The following is a 16,366-nucleotide window of genomic DNA, read 5'->3' as shown; positions in this document are numbered from 1 at the left end:
ATGCATGCATTTGCAGAGCTAGCTCAGTGTTTGGTACACTCTGGAGAAAAGTTTTGGAGAGAAGAGTTATTAGACTGACTACCAAAGTGAAAGTCTACGGAACCATTGTGCTGACCTCATTGTTATATGCTTGTGAAACATGGACAGTCTACCAGCGCCATGCCAGGAAACTGAATCACTTCCATTTAAACTGTCACAGGAAGATTCTGAGGATCACCTGACAGGGTAAGGTACCAGACCCTGAAGTCCTTGCTCGAGCTCAACTGCCAAGTATTCAAACTATACTTCAGAGAGCACAACTTGGAAGGGCTAGCCACGTTATAATGTGGCAAATTATATGCTTGTCAAAAAGACTATTTTATGGAGAACTCGCATGGGGCAGGTGATCACATGGTGGCCGGAAGAAGCAATACAAGGACACTCTCCAGATCTCTCTCAAGAACTTTGGATTTGACTGTGCAACATGGGAGACGCTGGTACAGGACAACTCAGCATCGCGTGCCCACATGAGAAAGGGTGCTGTGCCCTTTGAGCAAAGCAGAATTGAGACAGCACAAAGTATAAGCAAGATATGCAAATTTGGGATATCCACCCCAAATATTTGCAGGGACTATCTGTGCCCAACCTGTGGTAGAGCATTCTGAGCTTGTATTGGTCTGATCAGCCACAGTTGGACACACTGAAATTTCACGTTGTCATGGTGATGTCATTTTGGTCCTCTTCCAAGATGAAGAATAACAACTAACCAGCCTCAAGCTCTAGTTTAGTCTCCGAGGCTCTTCCTGAGGCCTTTCTTGCTGGAGCCTCTCCCTAGTACCTGCAGGTCTCTGTTTCCTTCCTCCTATTGACATTCTGGGCCATCTACAGTCATCCTGATGAATATCAGGCCACTTGACCCAGAAGGCTCAGGAGAAGAAAATGAGGCTGGTGACCTTGCACAATCCTCCTTCACTCAAATCAAAGTCAACTGCAAGTCATGTCACCATCTTGATGCCATGGTCCTCTTCGAGAACAAAGGACAAACAAAACACAAAGACAAAGCTGTAAACTAAAACTATGTTTTACCATCATTAATGAATATTAGCAACCAATACTCGACATTCTAATGGATCAGTAATCCCTTGGTTTGGTTGTTCTAGCCAGCAGTGAAGATTACAGTCCATCCACACCTGCCCATTCTGTCATTATTGTCTATGTCCTCATATAAAAATGGTCACAACATTGTCCACCCAGTATAACGGAGGCTTTCCTTGTTTTTTAATTGACACAGTGATGGTCCCAATTGAGTATTTTCAGTATGGACACAAAAATACTAAACAGCCTCAAATAGAATCCAACAGTCCATCAAAACAAGTCCATCATCATCATCATAGCTAGCATCTCTATAGTGCCTACTATGTGTCTGGCACAGTGTTAAGTGCTTTACAAATATCATCTCATTTAATTCTCATAACAACCCGGCAAGCCAGGTGTTGTTTTTCATCATTTTACAAATGAGGAAACTGGGGCAAACAGAGGTTAGGTGACTTGCCCAAAGTCAGCAAGCTATGAAGAGTATGAGGAGGAATTTGACCTCAGGTCTTCCTCATTCTAGACTCTGGCCTCTGTCTAGTGCAGTACCACCCAGCTATCCCATCATGTCCCATTATGATCAAGCAAGTTTTAGAAACGGAATGCAAAGGTTTTTTATTACCTCCAAAACAATCAGTATAGTAATTCTCAACATTGGGAAAATAAAAACTGTGATCATACCTTTGATATAATATGGCATTCCACTTGTTTGGGGACCCAGAATTCTGCTTGTAGTGGCAGGGGCTTTTCTGATTGCTTTCCAGAGGCTTTTCTGTGCTCCTTACTGCTTTAAATAATCCTGTTTTGTTTAATGCCTTTGTCAGACTGGATGATTCTAAGGGAGCTAAGAGAGACATGGCAGGAGCCTGATATTATCTGCATTTGGGTCACACTCAGTTACTCAGTACTCTGCTTTCCTAACATCCCATCTCCTGCCTCCATGCATTGGTACAGGCTTCCCGAGCTCCATGCCAGGAATGTTCTCCCTTCTCATTTCTGATTGCTGAATACCTAGCTAAATACGTCAAGTCATCTCCCCTATGAGACCTCTTCCTGATCCCCTCAATTGTTAGCACTCCCCTGGAAATTATTTTGTACTGTATATATTTTGCATTTATTTATCTGTGTGTATGTTGTTTTACCCCAAGTAGAATGAGAGTTCCTTGAAGGCAAGACATGTTCACTTCTAGAGTTATATCTCCAGCATGGGAAATAGAAGGAAATTTAAATTTCATTGTTGAATTGCATTGGGAGGGAAGACTGTGAGATGGAGAACATTCTTTTTTTTTTTTTTTTTGGTGAGGCAATCATGTTAAGTGACTTGCCCAGGCTCACAAAGCCAGTAAATGTCAAATGTCTGAGGCTGAATTTGAACTCAGGCCCTCTCCATTCCAGGGCTGGTGCTCCATGGACTGTGCCATGTACCTGCCCCAAAACAGAAATTATTCTTAGCCATCAAACTTTTTTTTTTCTGTTACTAGGTAGGATCTGACATACAGGTTATAATAGAGATTAGGAATCTAATGGCTAGACACATGAAATGTCCTCTCCAAAGCCCAGTACTCTGTGCTTGGGCCAAGATCAGATCACCAGTGTTTTTATTCCCACTTTATTGCATTGTTTACTACACCATACCCTTTACCCCCTCAAAGTTCTCCCCTGTCTGTGAAGGTTTCTCTGGTGGGTGTTTCCCAAGTGTTAGTTGTTTTTGGACTTTTTAGTAACAAAGTCAAGAGCTTTGCCCTGAGCTTGGAAGTGAATAGGCAACAGACATTTATGGAGCCCTTACTTATCAGTCAGACTCTGTGCTAACTCTGTATATTTACATGCCAAATATAGGTAAAGGAAGTATCCATTGTATTTGTATACATATGCCTGCATTCATGGTGCATGTTTGACTCCATGTTTTCAAGACCCTATAGTCTCACTGTGTGTCCAATTTGACTCTTTTTATTCAAGATAAATGTACAATGCTTTCTCTTTGAAAAATTGTGTCTCCTCAGGCTTGTGTGTCTTTATGTATCCCTCTTTGGATGCCCTCAATGTTCTCTACCCTTGAGGGTCTTTGGATCAGTGTTCCCTTTGGAAAGACCCTGTATTTACCTTTCCATATGATTTTCTCTATACTACAGTCCTCTTGGCATCAGGGTGAGCACAGAATCAAGGTTTTCTTGGAAAGCAACAAGTCTGAGCCACACTGAAGAAAGGTTTCATAACCTGAGAGGGCTGCATGGCTCAGCAGAAGCAGCCCTTTCATGCGACAGGGCTGAGGAAGCTGGTAAGTTTGAATTCTTCCATTGGGCAGGAGACAAGAGTTCTTGAAAAGTGACACTGTAGCAAAACTGGTCAGTGTTTGAGTAAAAATACAAATGAAACAAATAAAAAAAATAAAACACAAAATACAAAAAAAAAAAAAACAAACCCAAAATACAAAGCTGTATTTTCATGGATAAGGGCATGTTGATTGACCCTCCAATTCAATGGGCATTAAGGAGGAGGGCTTCCTATACGTTGAATGCTATCCTGAGCACCATGGGGAGCTAGAAAGGTCTCTGAACAACTAATATATTGAGAGGATGAACTGTCCTAAGGTAGAATAGGATTTTAGCAAAGGGCATTCCAGGTATGGAAGATAGTCTGTGAAAAGACAAGGACATAGGCAAAGTGAGCCTGGTTATCCCTTTGGATTGGAGTGTTTGGTATCCGTGAAGAGAGAAGCAGGACAAGAGAAAGAAAAGGAGTTTGAGGCTGAATTGGGAGAAGCATTGAATGCCAGGCTATGGGACTTGTACTTTTTGTAGGTGGTAAGAAGGAGTCATGCTTCATGTGTTTAACCTAGGGGTCAGCCCCCAACCTTTTTCAAGCAGAATGTTTTCCCTCTAAGTTCACTGTAGTTCCAAGCATAGCTGTCTGCATCTCAAGCCCCTGAGTCTCCAGGGGCAGCCTATGGAGGTGGGGAGGGGGTGGTGGCAGCCCGGGGTGGCAAGGTTGGTGCTGCCTCCTCTGTGTCCTCCTGAACAACAGCAGTAGCAGCTTCTGCTCTTGTTTTCAGGTCCCATGGGGGCCCACTTTGGCTCTAGCCTTGGATCTCCTCTCACCCCCACCCCCAGGTGCTGACTGAAGGAAAACTATCTGTAAAGGACAGCAAGTGTGGGGGATGAATTTTAGTGTAGAAAAGAATGGGAAAAGAGAATGTTTAGACAGGAAGTGAGCAGAACATTCCTCTGAAATAAATGGTGTGGGGGAGAGGATGGCTGTAGGAGGGAGGGAGTAGGAGGCTGTAGGAGGGTGTGGTGGAAGACCATGGCTATTCTTTGGGAAATGGGGGTTAGGCCCCAACGGTCAGGGTTTTTTCGGACATGGGAGGGGGAAGATTATGGCTGTGGGACAGGAAGTAGCTGGGCAGACAGACGCCTACACGTTGTGAGGGGGAAGATTATGGATCAGGGACAGGAAGTAGGTGGGCAGCCATCTTAGTCAGCCATGGGAAGGGGAAGGGCACGGCTGCAGGACAGGAAGTCGCTGGGCTCCGGGCCGTGAGGGGACGGCTGACCGGAGCGCCGGGGGCCAGCGTTCCCACCCGGCCCTTCGGGAGCGACCTCGGCCGACCATGTAGGTGGGCCCCCCGCCCTGAGGCAGGGCAGGGGCGCGGGGCGCGGGGCGCGGGGCGCGGGGCGCGGGGCGGCTGCCGACGCCGGCAACGGCCTCTCCCTGCGGGGAGGCCCGGCCCGTGCCTGCCGCGGTCAAAGGGCTTTCCCTCTCCCTCTCTCTCTGTTTCCGTAGGAGACGCTGGAGGAGAAAGCGCCGGCCGCCGAGATGCACCGAGCCGAGGCCGTCGGGGCCCGCGGCGGGGGCCCTGAAGGCCGAGCCGTAGCCAGCACCGGGGGTAAGTGCGGCCACCGAGTCGGCCTTGGCTGGCGTGTTCTCTGAAGGGCGGCCATGGCGTCCGTGAAGCGCTCCCCGGCCCCCCTGCCCCCGCCCCTCGCTCCCCCGACCCCCCAGGCCCTCCTCCCCCTGCGCCCCCCTCCCCCCCCCCCCGTGCCCTCCCGCCTTCCCGCAGCCCCCTGCTGTGCCTCATTTTCCATCGGAAGGAGCTGGATGAACCGAGAAGTCAACGCATCATGTCACCCAAAGCCTACATTTGGGGTTAGGGAGACCCCCCCCCCACCCCCATACGCATATGGGTTTGATTTTCTGCCTTCGTGGGGGTGGGGGTGGGGCCCTGACCCTCCTTCCTCTGATGAGCTCATACCCCTGCAGTTTGGAACTGAGGGGAAGAGCCTGCAGTGCCCAGTAGGTGTCAGGGACCATGGGGCCGAATTCCCCTTGAAAACAATGGGAGGAATTCAGTGAACACAGGCAGCGAGTGCAAACAGGATGGAGGGAAAGAAAGGCACAGGGTATATTTATGAAATACAGATTCCGTGCCCTGCACTGTGTTGAGCATCTGACAAATAGCATCTCCTTTGATCCTCACAGCAATCCTGGCAGATAGGTGCCATTAGGATTTTCGTTTTAAAATGGAGGAAACTGAGGAAGGCAGAAAGAAGTTAAATGACTTGGTCAGCTACTGAGTATCTGAGACCAAATCGGAACCCAAGCTTTCCTGACGCCATGTCCAGCACTTTCCCTACTGCTCTACCTAGTTCATCTGGAGCAGTCACTTTCCTTCCAGGGCCACAATTTTCTCCTTTGTAAAATGAGGAGTTTCCCTGATGTGTGCCTCTTCAGCTCCTTCCCCCTCTAGATGGAAGAGCCTGTGAGTTAGTTCCCCAATGGTCTAAATGACTTAAAGCAGCTCCCAAAGGTGCCTGTTCACTTCTGTAGAAGTGATTAACAGTCTGGGGGTACTCAGATGCCCAAATGAGTCTGCTATTTCTTGCATTTGAATTTTTCCCTCTGCCAATCCAGATGGCAACTCCTCCATGCCCACCCAGAGTGTGAAACTTATACTCTGGGATAAGAGCTTAAAATCTAAGATCATGACACTACATTACTTAGACATTTCCCTTATTCCCCCTTCCTGTTTTATTTTTCCAAAAATCAGCTAACTGTATTAGAAAAAAAAGAATTATAATCATTTTTAGAATATTTTTTCGGTTTTGATTGATGGACTCATGCTCATAGATGATGGGAAAATTATATCTGTCTTAAAGTAAACCTGAGAGAAAATGTGAGGAAATTGTTAGAGAAGAGAAAAGGCTCAGTTGTAAGAAAGTGCCTTTGGAAGGTATTATGGCTCCCAAATCCAAGAGTAGCCATTTTGCAAATCCTTTATTCTGGGAGAGCCAGAGATTACCATTCTTATCCCTAGTAAAGGCTTCTGATCAAGACTCAGTCACATAATAGTACTTTTCAGTTCTTTCCAATTACGTTCTGTTAAGGAGGTGCAAATTACAAGTACTCATCTCTCTATGGTTCTTAGAAATCTACAAGGCTTTCTGCCTTGTTTCCTAAGGAGAAAAATGAATTAGGTAAGAGATAGCAATATGAGGACTATTTGCTGAAGGAAGAAGAAGTTTTTTAAAAGTTGGAGAACAAAATCTTTAATCCAAGTGCCACTGATCCTTGTGATCTGAGGTGGAGATTGTGCTTTTATACATCAGCTCCTATAATTAATTCATATTCACTGCTGTGGTTCTGTGAATACGAAAGCCAGGCTTTAGTTCATTTATTGAACATGTGACAGCTTCATTGTCATTAGATTTTGGGAGTGGGAGGACATGTTTGTGATAATCCAAACCACTAGCAGAGTGCTTAATAAAACTCTGCTTTAGAGAACCATCCTTAAATCGTTCTCTCTGTAATTCTGCCTCTCTTCACCTCCCAAAAAGGAAAGATTTTGATGATAACCTGAGCCTGAGAGCTCTCATCAAGATCTACCACCTGGGTCACACACTATGTGCTCAGACACAGTAGAGGACTGAGTATGGAAATCTACCAAATACAGCAGGCATGATTCTCCTCAAAGATTCCCTTGGTCTTGTCTGCTTTAGCTAAGGCAGTTCCTTTCTGTTAGCAATTAAAAAAAAAAAAAGAACTGTGCTTCAACTTGTGTATACAGTGACATATAAATTACTTGGAACAAGCTCTAATTTTATTATTTCATTTTGTGACTGCAGTGGTCATGTATATGTACATTTCTTGTAACTAAGTTGCTTAGAATTCATGACCTTGATCAGATGAGCTGTTTCCCTTATTTTTACTCTTTGTCAGCTGAGTTTTATACCGTATAGCTATCTTCTTCGTTTTGTGTTGTGTTTTTAATTTTGTGGTTCTTAAGAACAGACATTACTCCATGGAAAATGGCTGAAAGTATAACTCTTGAAATGCTCCTTAGTTACTATTAGAGATAGTGAAGAACCTCTTCTTGTGGGGAAGTTGTGTTTCAAGGATCCTTAGAGCTGATGCTAAAACAGGATCAATTAAAGGCCTTCAGAAGTACCTGGAAGCCTGGGGGCTTTTTACTGATTCCTCAGTTGTAGGCTTCTTGAATTTGAAAGAACAGAAGGAAGACCAGGTTCACAACAGCAGTTAAATTGGGATGGGGGGCAGGGAAGGAATAATCTTTTTAATGTAGAAACTCACTTTTCCATTCAAAATATTACCAAAACTGCTAGCAGAAGTCCAAATGAGCCTGTAAGATCTGGATATCTGCATCAGATTGTAAAACACTTACACTCCAAGAAACTAGGAGAGAGGGGGCATGTTTCCATTGAGGAAGTGATGAACTCTGATAAGTATGTAACTTGAGAAGGAGAATTGTTGCAGCAATTCTCAAGACGAGATAGAAATTGAATACTTTAACCTGACTTTACAGTGTGGCCCATATCACAAAGGGTTAAGAAATTTATCTAAGTGATGGAGATAAACTTGTTTCCATGATGGTCTGGACACTCACCTGCTTTAAGCACCATTGAAAACATGTGGATGGTAGTCAAAGCTGAAATTGGAAAAATGAACTGCTTGTCAAAGGTCTGCATATTCTATTAATTGTGATGTGTAATTACATGGTGAACTAAAAAATATGTATCTGAAACTTGTGAACTCAGTGCCAAATCATCATAGTTGCATGCAAGAGGACATATGACATTAATACCTTTTGAAAGATGTAAAAAGTTGTGCATTTTATTGTATAAATCAATAAATGTAATTCTTTTCTTTGTCTCAGTTAATTGCACACTGCTGTATTCGCAGGAGTAACTTCTTTTTTTTCCTTAATGGAAATGCCTTTGTTTAATTTTGTACAGGTTGTTGTTCCCTATAGAAGTAATGCACTTCTTCCATACCTCTGCCTCTTAGAATCCCTTGCTTTCTTTTAAGACTTGGCCCATGTGCTATCTCTTCTGTTAACCTTTTCCTAATTCCCTTAGTTGTTAGGGGTCAGTCTTTTCAGTTATGTCTGACTCTTCGTGACCTTATTTGGGGTTTTCCTGGCAAAGGTACTGGAGTGGTTTGCCATTTCCTTCTCCAGGTTATTTTACAGATGAGGAAGCTGAGGCAGACAGGGTTAAGCTAAGACCCTGTGCCCAGGGTCACCCAGCTAAGTGTCTGAGGCTGGATTTGAACTCAGGTGTTCCCAACTCCAGACCCTGCACTCTGTCCCCTGTGCCATCGAGTGGCCTTCGAGCCATATATGTTCTTAGGCATTTATATGTTTCATTCCTCCCATGGAATCTAAGCTTCAGTAATGGAAGGACCATTTTTCTGTTTTGTCTTTGTATCCTTAATGCCCAGAATACTGCATTGCATATAGCAGGACTCTTGATGCCTTTGGGATTGGATGGGATTAAATTGGATTTAAAGATTCACTGTGTTTTCTAATTGTTATTCATTTGCCCTCTAGCTTTGGGGGACTATTTTCAGACTAGTTAACAGGAAAATCTAACCCAAGTCATTTTTGTTTCCTGGCACTTTGCTGCTTCAGTAAAAATGAATTACTGTATATTGCACAATGTTGTTTTCCTTGAATGCCCATAATGCTGTTTGGATGATTTGGGTGGAGGAGTTGTTGGGTATTTGCATAATATGGACTCTGCAAAAACACACCGGTGATAATATTTCTTTTGCATGTGTCAATGATTTTTGTTGCTGCAGTTTCCCCAAAAAACTCTTCTTTTGGTCTCCTGGGTCGCTTTCCTCTTACTGTGCTTACCGTGCAGGAGCCTGTACTTGCTTGGGGCCTGTGTATAAGCTAATTTGGAAGAATGCTACCTTACATCAAGGGGGAAAATTGTTGTGTAAATTTTTCCTCTTTCAAGGGAGTGGGTTCTTCGCTATAAAAATATATATTTTAATTTTCCCTGAGAAATAACAAGGATTATCTTTTCTTCCACTGAATATTTTGTGCTTCCTGCTACCACCAGTGTGGATTTGTGTTCTTTCAGTGATACAGGAGAATGTGCAGCAACTTAGAGGATTACATAGCCAAACTAGGATTGTCTTCCTTTAAAGTCTTTCCTAAAATTATTTTAAGGTGAAAAGCTGGTATTTCCTTGTATCTGATCTACAATATATGGTGTTGAGAGAATTGCCTCAGGCTTACAGAGATTAAGTGACTCAGCCATAGCCACAGAGCTAATAAGTAAGGACTTTCTCAGGTTATCCTTACTCCCACTCTGGTGTTTTGGCCACTATGCCAACCTGCCATTTTGGATGCTTTAATAAAGATTCAAGATGTGACCCTTAGCACTGGTATTCCATATTGATATTTGCAAAAAGGAAGTCAATTGAGAAATCAAATTAAGAGTGACTTCATGAGACTGTTGTACTAACTGGAGGAGTCTCATTTCATGCCAGTACCACATGATCTGCAGTGGGCCTTTGAAATGCTCCCCAACAGGTCTCAGGCACACATCAGTAGAATGACATCAGTAGAAACTTTTTCGAGTGTGGGGCCCTTGTTTGACATAGAATGGTCTTGAGACCTCTTCCCTTCTCTTTCCACCCATTCCCTCCGCCCCTTTGTGATTATATTACTATCTTTTGATTGAGAAAATGTACTACAAAAAACTAGTATGAATTCAGTGATGTTTTCTAAATGAATTTGAATTACATTAATCATAACAGCATCTACATATGTCAGGAAAGTAGTAATATACATGTGTGAGACATTCTTTAGTTTACAGAAGGCATAGCTACTTATTCTGAGTCTCACTGCATATTTTGTTGGAGCTGATAAAAGATCCAAATGCCAGTGCTTGGTGCATGAAGGGATTCATGGACCCTTTGCAGTAACTCACTGTTTTCTCCATCCCCAAGGTCAGGAACCACTGGACTGTTTCCCTTCCATCGTGATTCTGCAAGTTCTACGAATTCACCTGGCTTTATGCTCAGGCCGTCCAGAAGAAATGAATCAGGACCCCAAATAATCTGCCTGAGGACTGATTGACAAGCAACGCAAGAGGTGAATGTCACGCCATCATTTAGAAGCCAGGTTCATGTAACTAGCTCTTTCATAAATGTCATGTTGTTTTCAAGGAGATACACACACCCTCCTGGAGCTGACTTCACACTGTGCTCAGCTCACCACTACCCTGAAAGGACAACATTCTTTTGGGATTGGGCCACCAGAACCAAAGACTTCACCTCAGTGCACATTCCCACTTCTCTTGCACTTATGGATTCACAAAGGACTTTACCACAATCTGTCCTCCCAGGTGCTAGTGCTTTCCTCTTGAAGATTATCTTCTATTAACACTTTTTTACATTTACATATCTTGCATGTACCTAATTATTTTCCTATTAGGATGTGAGTTCCTTAGGAGCAGGGACTGAGCTTTTACCTTTTTTTGCATCCCCTGTCCTTAGCATGGTGTCTGACATGTAGTGTATGCTTAATCAGTGCTTCTTGACTTGAGGTAGATGAGGTAAGTAGTATAGTATCCACTTTACAGATGAGAAAACTGAGGCTTAGAGGAGCTAAGTAACTTGTTCATGGTCACTCAATTCCAGGACTTTTCCACCCATACAACCCTGCAGCTAAAGTTATTTAGACTGGAATGGTTGAAAGACAAATTAGCTTTTTTGGATATTAACAAATCAAACTATGTAACAAAAGCATCTATAGTCTATTTTCAAAATATGGAAGAGGAAATGCTGGTGAGCTGACTGGTGGTAGGGGAAGTGAGAGAGAAGAGTGTGATGATCTTACTGATGAATGCAGAGACTCCCTCCAATAGGGACTTGACTGTGCATTGGGGTGCAATGGAAAAAAAAATATACTAGACTAGGATTTGGTTCTTTGCTTCCAGTCAGTAAGCTAGCCAGGTCGGTTTAGCAGGCATTGATCAAGCATCCTTTTGCAAGGTGCTGAGGAGAGAAAAGTAAGAGACAATTATTCCCTGCCTTCACTGAATTTATATTCTAGGAGTTGGAACTGAGGAACCAAATACAAACATAGAAGCAGAGGCAGCCAAGGAATGGCACAGTGGATAGAACAGAGGGCCTGGGATCAGGAGGATCTGAGTGCAGATGTGACCCCAGGCACTTACTAGCTGTATGAGAGGTCACTTGACCTCTCCCTGCTTCAGTTTCCTCATCTGTAAGGTAGAGATCATAATAGCACCTACTTCCCAAGGTTGTTGTAAGGAGCAAATAAAATAATGTTTGTAAAAGATTTAGCCCAGTGCCTGGCACATAGTAGTTGGTGCTATATAAATGCTAGGGATGATGACGGTGATGGTGATGGTGATGGTGATGAAATTGATGATATTGTTGCAAAGGGTAAAAGGTTTAATTGGATTCCATTCCATAAAGCATGCTTGGGGATTAATAGGCTGGGGAATGGAGGAGAGGATGAGTCTATTCTCTGACCACCTCAAGAGAGATGTGTCTCCTATGTAATATATTTTCTTCCCCCCTCCCCCCTTTGTAAAGTAATTGTTGTATTTGTCAGAGCATGTACTACATACTGGTCTAGCTACTGCCCGGTTTTATGTTTCATACAGGCATGCTTTGTACATAGAGTGAAATAAATAGGTAGTGAGATCTGCTACTGACGAGCAGATATTATTATTTTTATTTTTGGCATTTTCAAAACTATTAGAAGGACCTGATTTTAGTTAGGTCAGCTTGCACTGGCAGAGAGATTCCTAAAGATTGCACTGTCAGGTAACCTAGAAAAATGTTAGTTGGATGTACACTGTTTCAAGGACTGAAAATGCGCCATTACATACTGTATATCAAGTTCTTTATTCCATTTTATATAGAAGTTTTCTAGAAAATATATGTGAAATATCTTTCTATAAATATTATGAACAGTGGTTTTGGGGAACTACATTAATTCCAATAATACCCTCAGATTTCCTGAAATGAAATTGAAAATTCCTTACACGATATGCAGCCAGAAATAATGTGTCAGTATTCTGATAGCTCAAGAATATGCTTTGTGTCATTCAGCTCAGTTAATAATAGGTGAATGTGTGAAAATGGAGACTGTATTTAATTAGACCTTTTGAATACAGGCTTTACACACGCACATGCATGTGCACGTAAATATATATGTGTGTGTGTATGTATATATTATATATATATATGTACACATATGTCTTCAATGAAAAGTTATATGGAACTCTATATGCTTGATGTATTTCAATTTTAAAAGCAATTTGAAGATAAAAGATACCATGTAAATAAGAATTTAACAACATCATTGTCCTTTCCAGACTTTTTGTAATTTGCTTTCTCTAGACCTTCATCACATGAAGAGAGCCTTGCGCACAAACTTCTTAACATAGAAATTCAGTTCTGTTAAAAAAAAAAAACAAACAAAACATACTTCTCTTTTAAGTCCTTTTACTTAAAAACAAATCAAATTGTGAAGAAAGTTAGGAATCCCAGTTTATTCTGAAACAATTGCCTAGTATGCTTACTCTTTGCCATATGTGGAAAATTGTAGCTGTGACCTTGAGAAGGTACCTTAACCTTTCTGGGTTTCAGTCTCTTCCATGGTCTCTTCCACATCTACATCTAGGAACCTATGTGCAATCATAAACTAGGCACTCAGTCTCTCTGGGTCTCAGTTTCCTCCTCTGTAAAATGAGGAGCCAGAACTAGATCTCTTCTAAGTCTCTTCCAGCTTTCGATTGAGTACCCTATGAACTAGGGATTGTGCCTAGTGAATCGTGGCAGAGCATGAAATGATGCTGTAGCCTGTGACCTGAAGGATTCTGCCTTTACTCCAAATCAAGGAGAAGGCAACTGGGAGAGTATGGGTACAGTAACAAGACCCTGAGTGTGGTGGAGAATCATGAGATGAGGTGTTAGGACTTGAACTCAGGAGTTATATACTTAGAGATCATCAGAGCATTTTTGCCCCAGTTTACAGAGGAGGAATCCGAGGCTCAGAGAGGTCAAGTGATTTGCCTAAAGACCCACATCTAGTTAAGTAGCAGGACTAGGACTTGAACTCAGATCACGATTCTCATTTTCCCCTCTCCCAACTTAACCTTCCTGGTCTTTATTTGTTGGGCTCCACCTTCTCCCACTCATCTATGTAGAATCTTGGGCTTTGAGCCTCATTCTTCTATGTTTATGTTAGATATAGTCATTTTCTTTATAAGGTTAAAAAAAAAAAAAGTAAAATGGGGATAATAATGCACAAGCTTCCCTGTCCCTTAGGTCTACATGTGAGGATAACTTGCCCGTGAAATTTTCTTTAAAAAAATCTCTGAGGACAAAAGTAGGAAATGAATTCTTAGGAGCTCATATATTACATCTGTTTTTATATTCATATTTGTCTCTTCTGCCTCTCCCTTGTTTTATGTACCACGGGCAAGCAAAGAACACTGTGTTGCTCATCCTTTTCATTTCTTTTTTGACATCCTATCACCAAGGAGAATTTTCCATATAAACAGCTATTATATATCATAAAGATCTTGGACCCACTCACTTACCTAGACCTTTGGTTATATTACAGCATGTGTACAGTCTTGTCTTTAATCTTCCTTTCCTTTTGTGTTCTCTGCTTTATGATACAAAACAATTTCCCCCCTACCCCTCCTACACAAGTGAAAAGCAGGGAAAAATACATGTATGACTGTGCTAAACTCACTTGAAAGCATTTAGAGTTCTGACCATAGATTATTCCCATTATAATAGTCTAATAGTTTAAGAGTGAGTGTATGTATGTGTGGGTGTGGTGTTGTGTGTGTATGTATATATAGTTTATAAATTATTTAAATTTTAGTGGGTGGCCTCAGATATAGCTGAAATGTCTGGCTAATTTCTGTTGCTGTCCCATGCTCCGGACCTAAACAAAGTTTTTTGCATGCTATAAAAATAATACCTGTAAATGTCCTGCATGTGGAAATAAAGCACTGCTATTCTCTCTCGTGTTTGAAACATGTGAACTTTAAAAAGAGCATTTCCCATATATACAGCAGAACCCATGAAGACTGTATATCAAACTGTGAGCATTATTTCCTATCATTTGGTTTTTTAAAAAGTATGTAGTGAAATCCAAACATTACTTTCAAAACTGCCCTTTGTGTTTCCTTCTGAACTTCCTTCTCTTCTCTAATGTGTGTATGCATTTTCATTGTCCCTTTATTTTGAAGAATCTGTTACAATCTTCCTCTCTCACCTCTGTCTCTCCAGCCCCCCAAAAAAAGGAAGAGAAAGAAAAAATAAACTGTTGTAATAGTTTCTTGTTGGATTTCCATCTAATGAAAATCTTATATTTTTGCTGGTAGAGGTATGTGGGAATTATTCTGGCACCCATCTTGGATGGACATCCAGACTAGAATCTTTAAAATAAATTGTAGACTTCTGGTCAGCTAGGTGGTGCAGTGGAGAGAGTGCAGGGCCTCGAGTCAGGAAGACCTGAGTTCAAATCCAGCCTCAGATGCTTGTGTGACCCTGGCCAAGTGACAACTCCATTTGTCTCAGTTTGTTCATCTGTAAAATGAGGTGGAAAAGGAAATGGCAAACCACTCCAGGATCTTTGCTGAATGAAGTCACGAAGACTTGGACACGACTGAAAAGACTGAACAACAATAAAAAAGACTTCTGGCATTATATTTCTATGGAATACCAGGTACTTTTGATATGAACGGTTGAGAGAAATATTGTAAAGATGTTTGAGGACACAACAGAAGCAGGAGTTGGGGCAGAGGTATGTCTGGAAACTAGAGAACCAACCTGTTTTATTAAAAAGCATTCACTTTGATAAATCTGTGATGTGTCATCAGTGTGGGTAGTCCATTCAGCAATGGAGAGCACACCCCATTCTTGCCTTTTCATCGCTATTCATAACCTCCAGTAAATCCTCCACAAGGGTCCACTCAACGTATTGAGGGCCTTATTTTACATCTCATGACATTGCATGAATGCCAGTAGAGGTTGTGGGTTGAGCATCCTCCATGACATTGGCAAACATCCTTGATGACATACATCTCACTGTTGTATGCCTTGCTTAATATTAATGATCACAAAATTGGCAAAGTTAACTCAAGGGTTACATTTTTATGGAGTCTTGTTTGATGTCACCATTTGCTTGGAATACACCTGATTGGAGGAGCCTTTGGGGAAATGTTTTCTTCACTGAATCAAAAGCTTTTTCATAGTCAGCAAACAAAAGACACAGTGGGATGGTGTATTTTCTGTACTTTTCAATAAACAGTTTTGTTCTAAAAATGGAGTCTCTTACGGAATTTTGTTTGAAAGCTTACTACTGCTTCTATTCTCCCAACTTTCATTAAAGAATCACTTGATGCATTCATCAGTTATTTTCACGAAGATTTTTAGCGATGGGAAAATTGGTCATGTTAAATTCTACTCCTTTTTGTTTTTGGTAATGATAAAGTCTGTGCTTTTCTCCCAAGCTTTTCCTCTCCTCTGTCACATATCTTGAGAATTAGTTCTTTGATACTCTCAAAATTGTGTTACCCGTGATAGAGACCTTCTGTGTACATACTTCTGCTAATCCAGTGCAATTGCTTGTCCCATCTTTGTTTTCTTTAGTGCTGTTTCTACTTCCTCATGTAGCAATTGAGGGACTCCACCATCCTTGAGAAAGTTTGTCATAGAAATGTTTGTACTTTCCCATTTTTCATCTGTAAAGTACATCTGGATTTCTGTAAATGAGTTCATCCGTCCACCAATTTTCTGTTCTATAAAATAATGTTCGCAATCTGCCACAACCATCCCCTGTGAGATTTTCCAAATGAATGTCTGTTCTCCCCTGGTGTGCTTGGTTTTTACATTTCTCCATTTGGTAAGCTAAACAAGTGTTTGTTGACTGAAGCAGTTTATAGCTTCTTCTGGTCTCCTCATTTTAGCACTATGTGTACAT

At 41.8% G+C, this 16,366-nt stretch overlaps 1 pseudogene; it reads left to right on the top strand.

Annotated features, from left to right (window-relative positions):
- Positions 1-4,517: 4,517 nt before the first annotated feature.
- The window catches only part of LOC140515475 (WD repeat-containing protein 82 pseudogene), a 445,535-nt pseudogene continuing 433,686 nt past the window's right edge, over positions 4,518-16,366 (top strand).

This window comes from Notamacropus eugenii, chromosome X (genome assembly GCF_028372415.1).
Source record: "Notamacropus eugenii isolate mMacEug1 chromosome X, mMacEug1.pri_v2, whole genome shotgun sequence".
Taxonomy (NCBI): Eukaryota; Metazoa; Chordata; class Mammalia; order Diprotodontia; family Macropodidae; genus Notamacropus; species Notamacropus eugenii.
The sequence above is the reverse complement of the archived record's forward strand: the minus strand, read 5'-3'. Positions and strand labels throughout refer to the sequence as shown.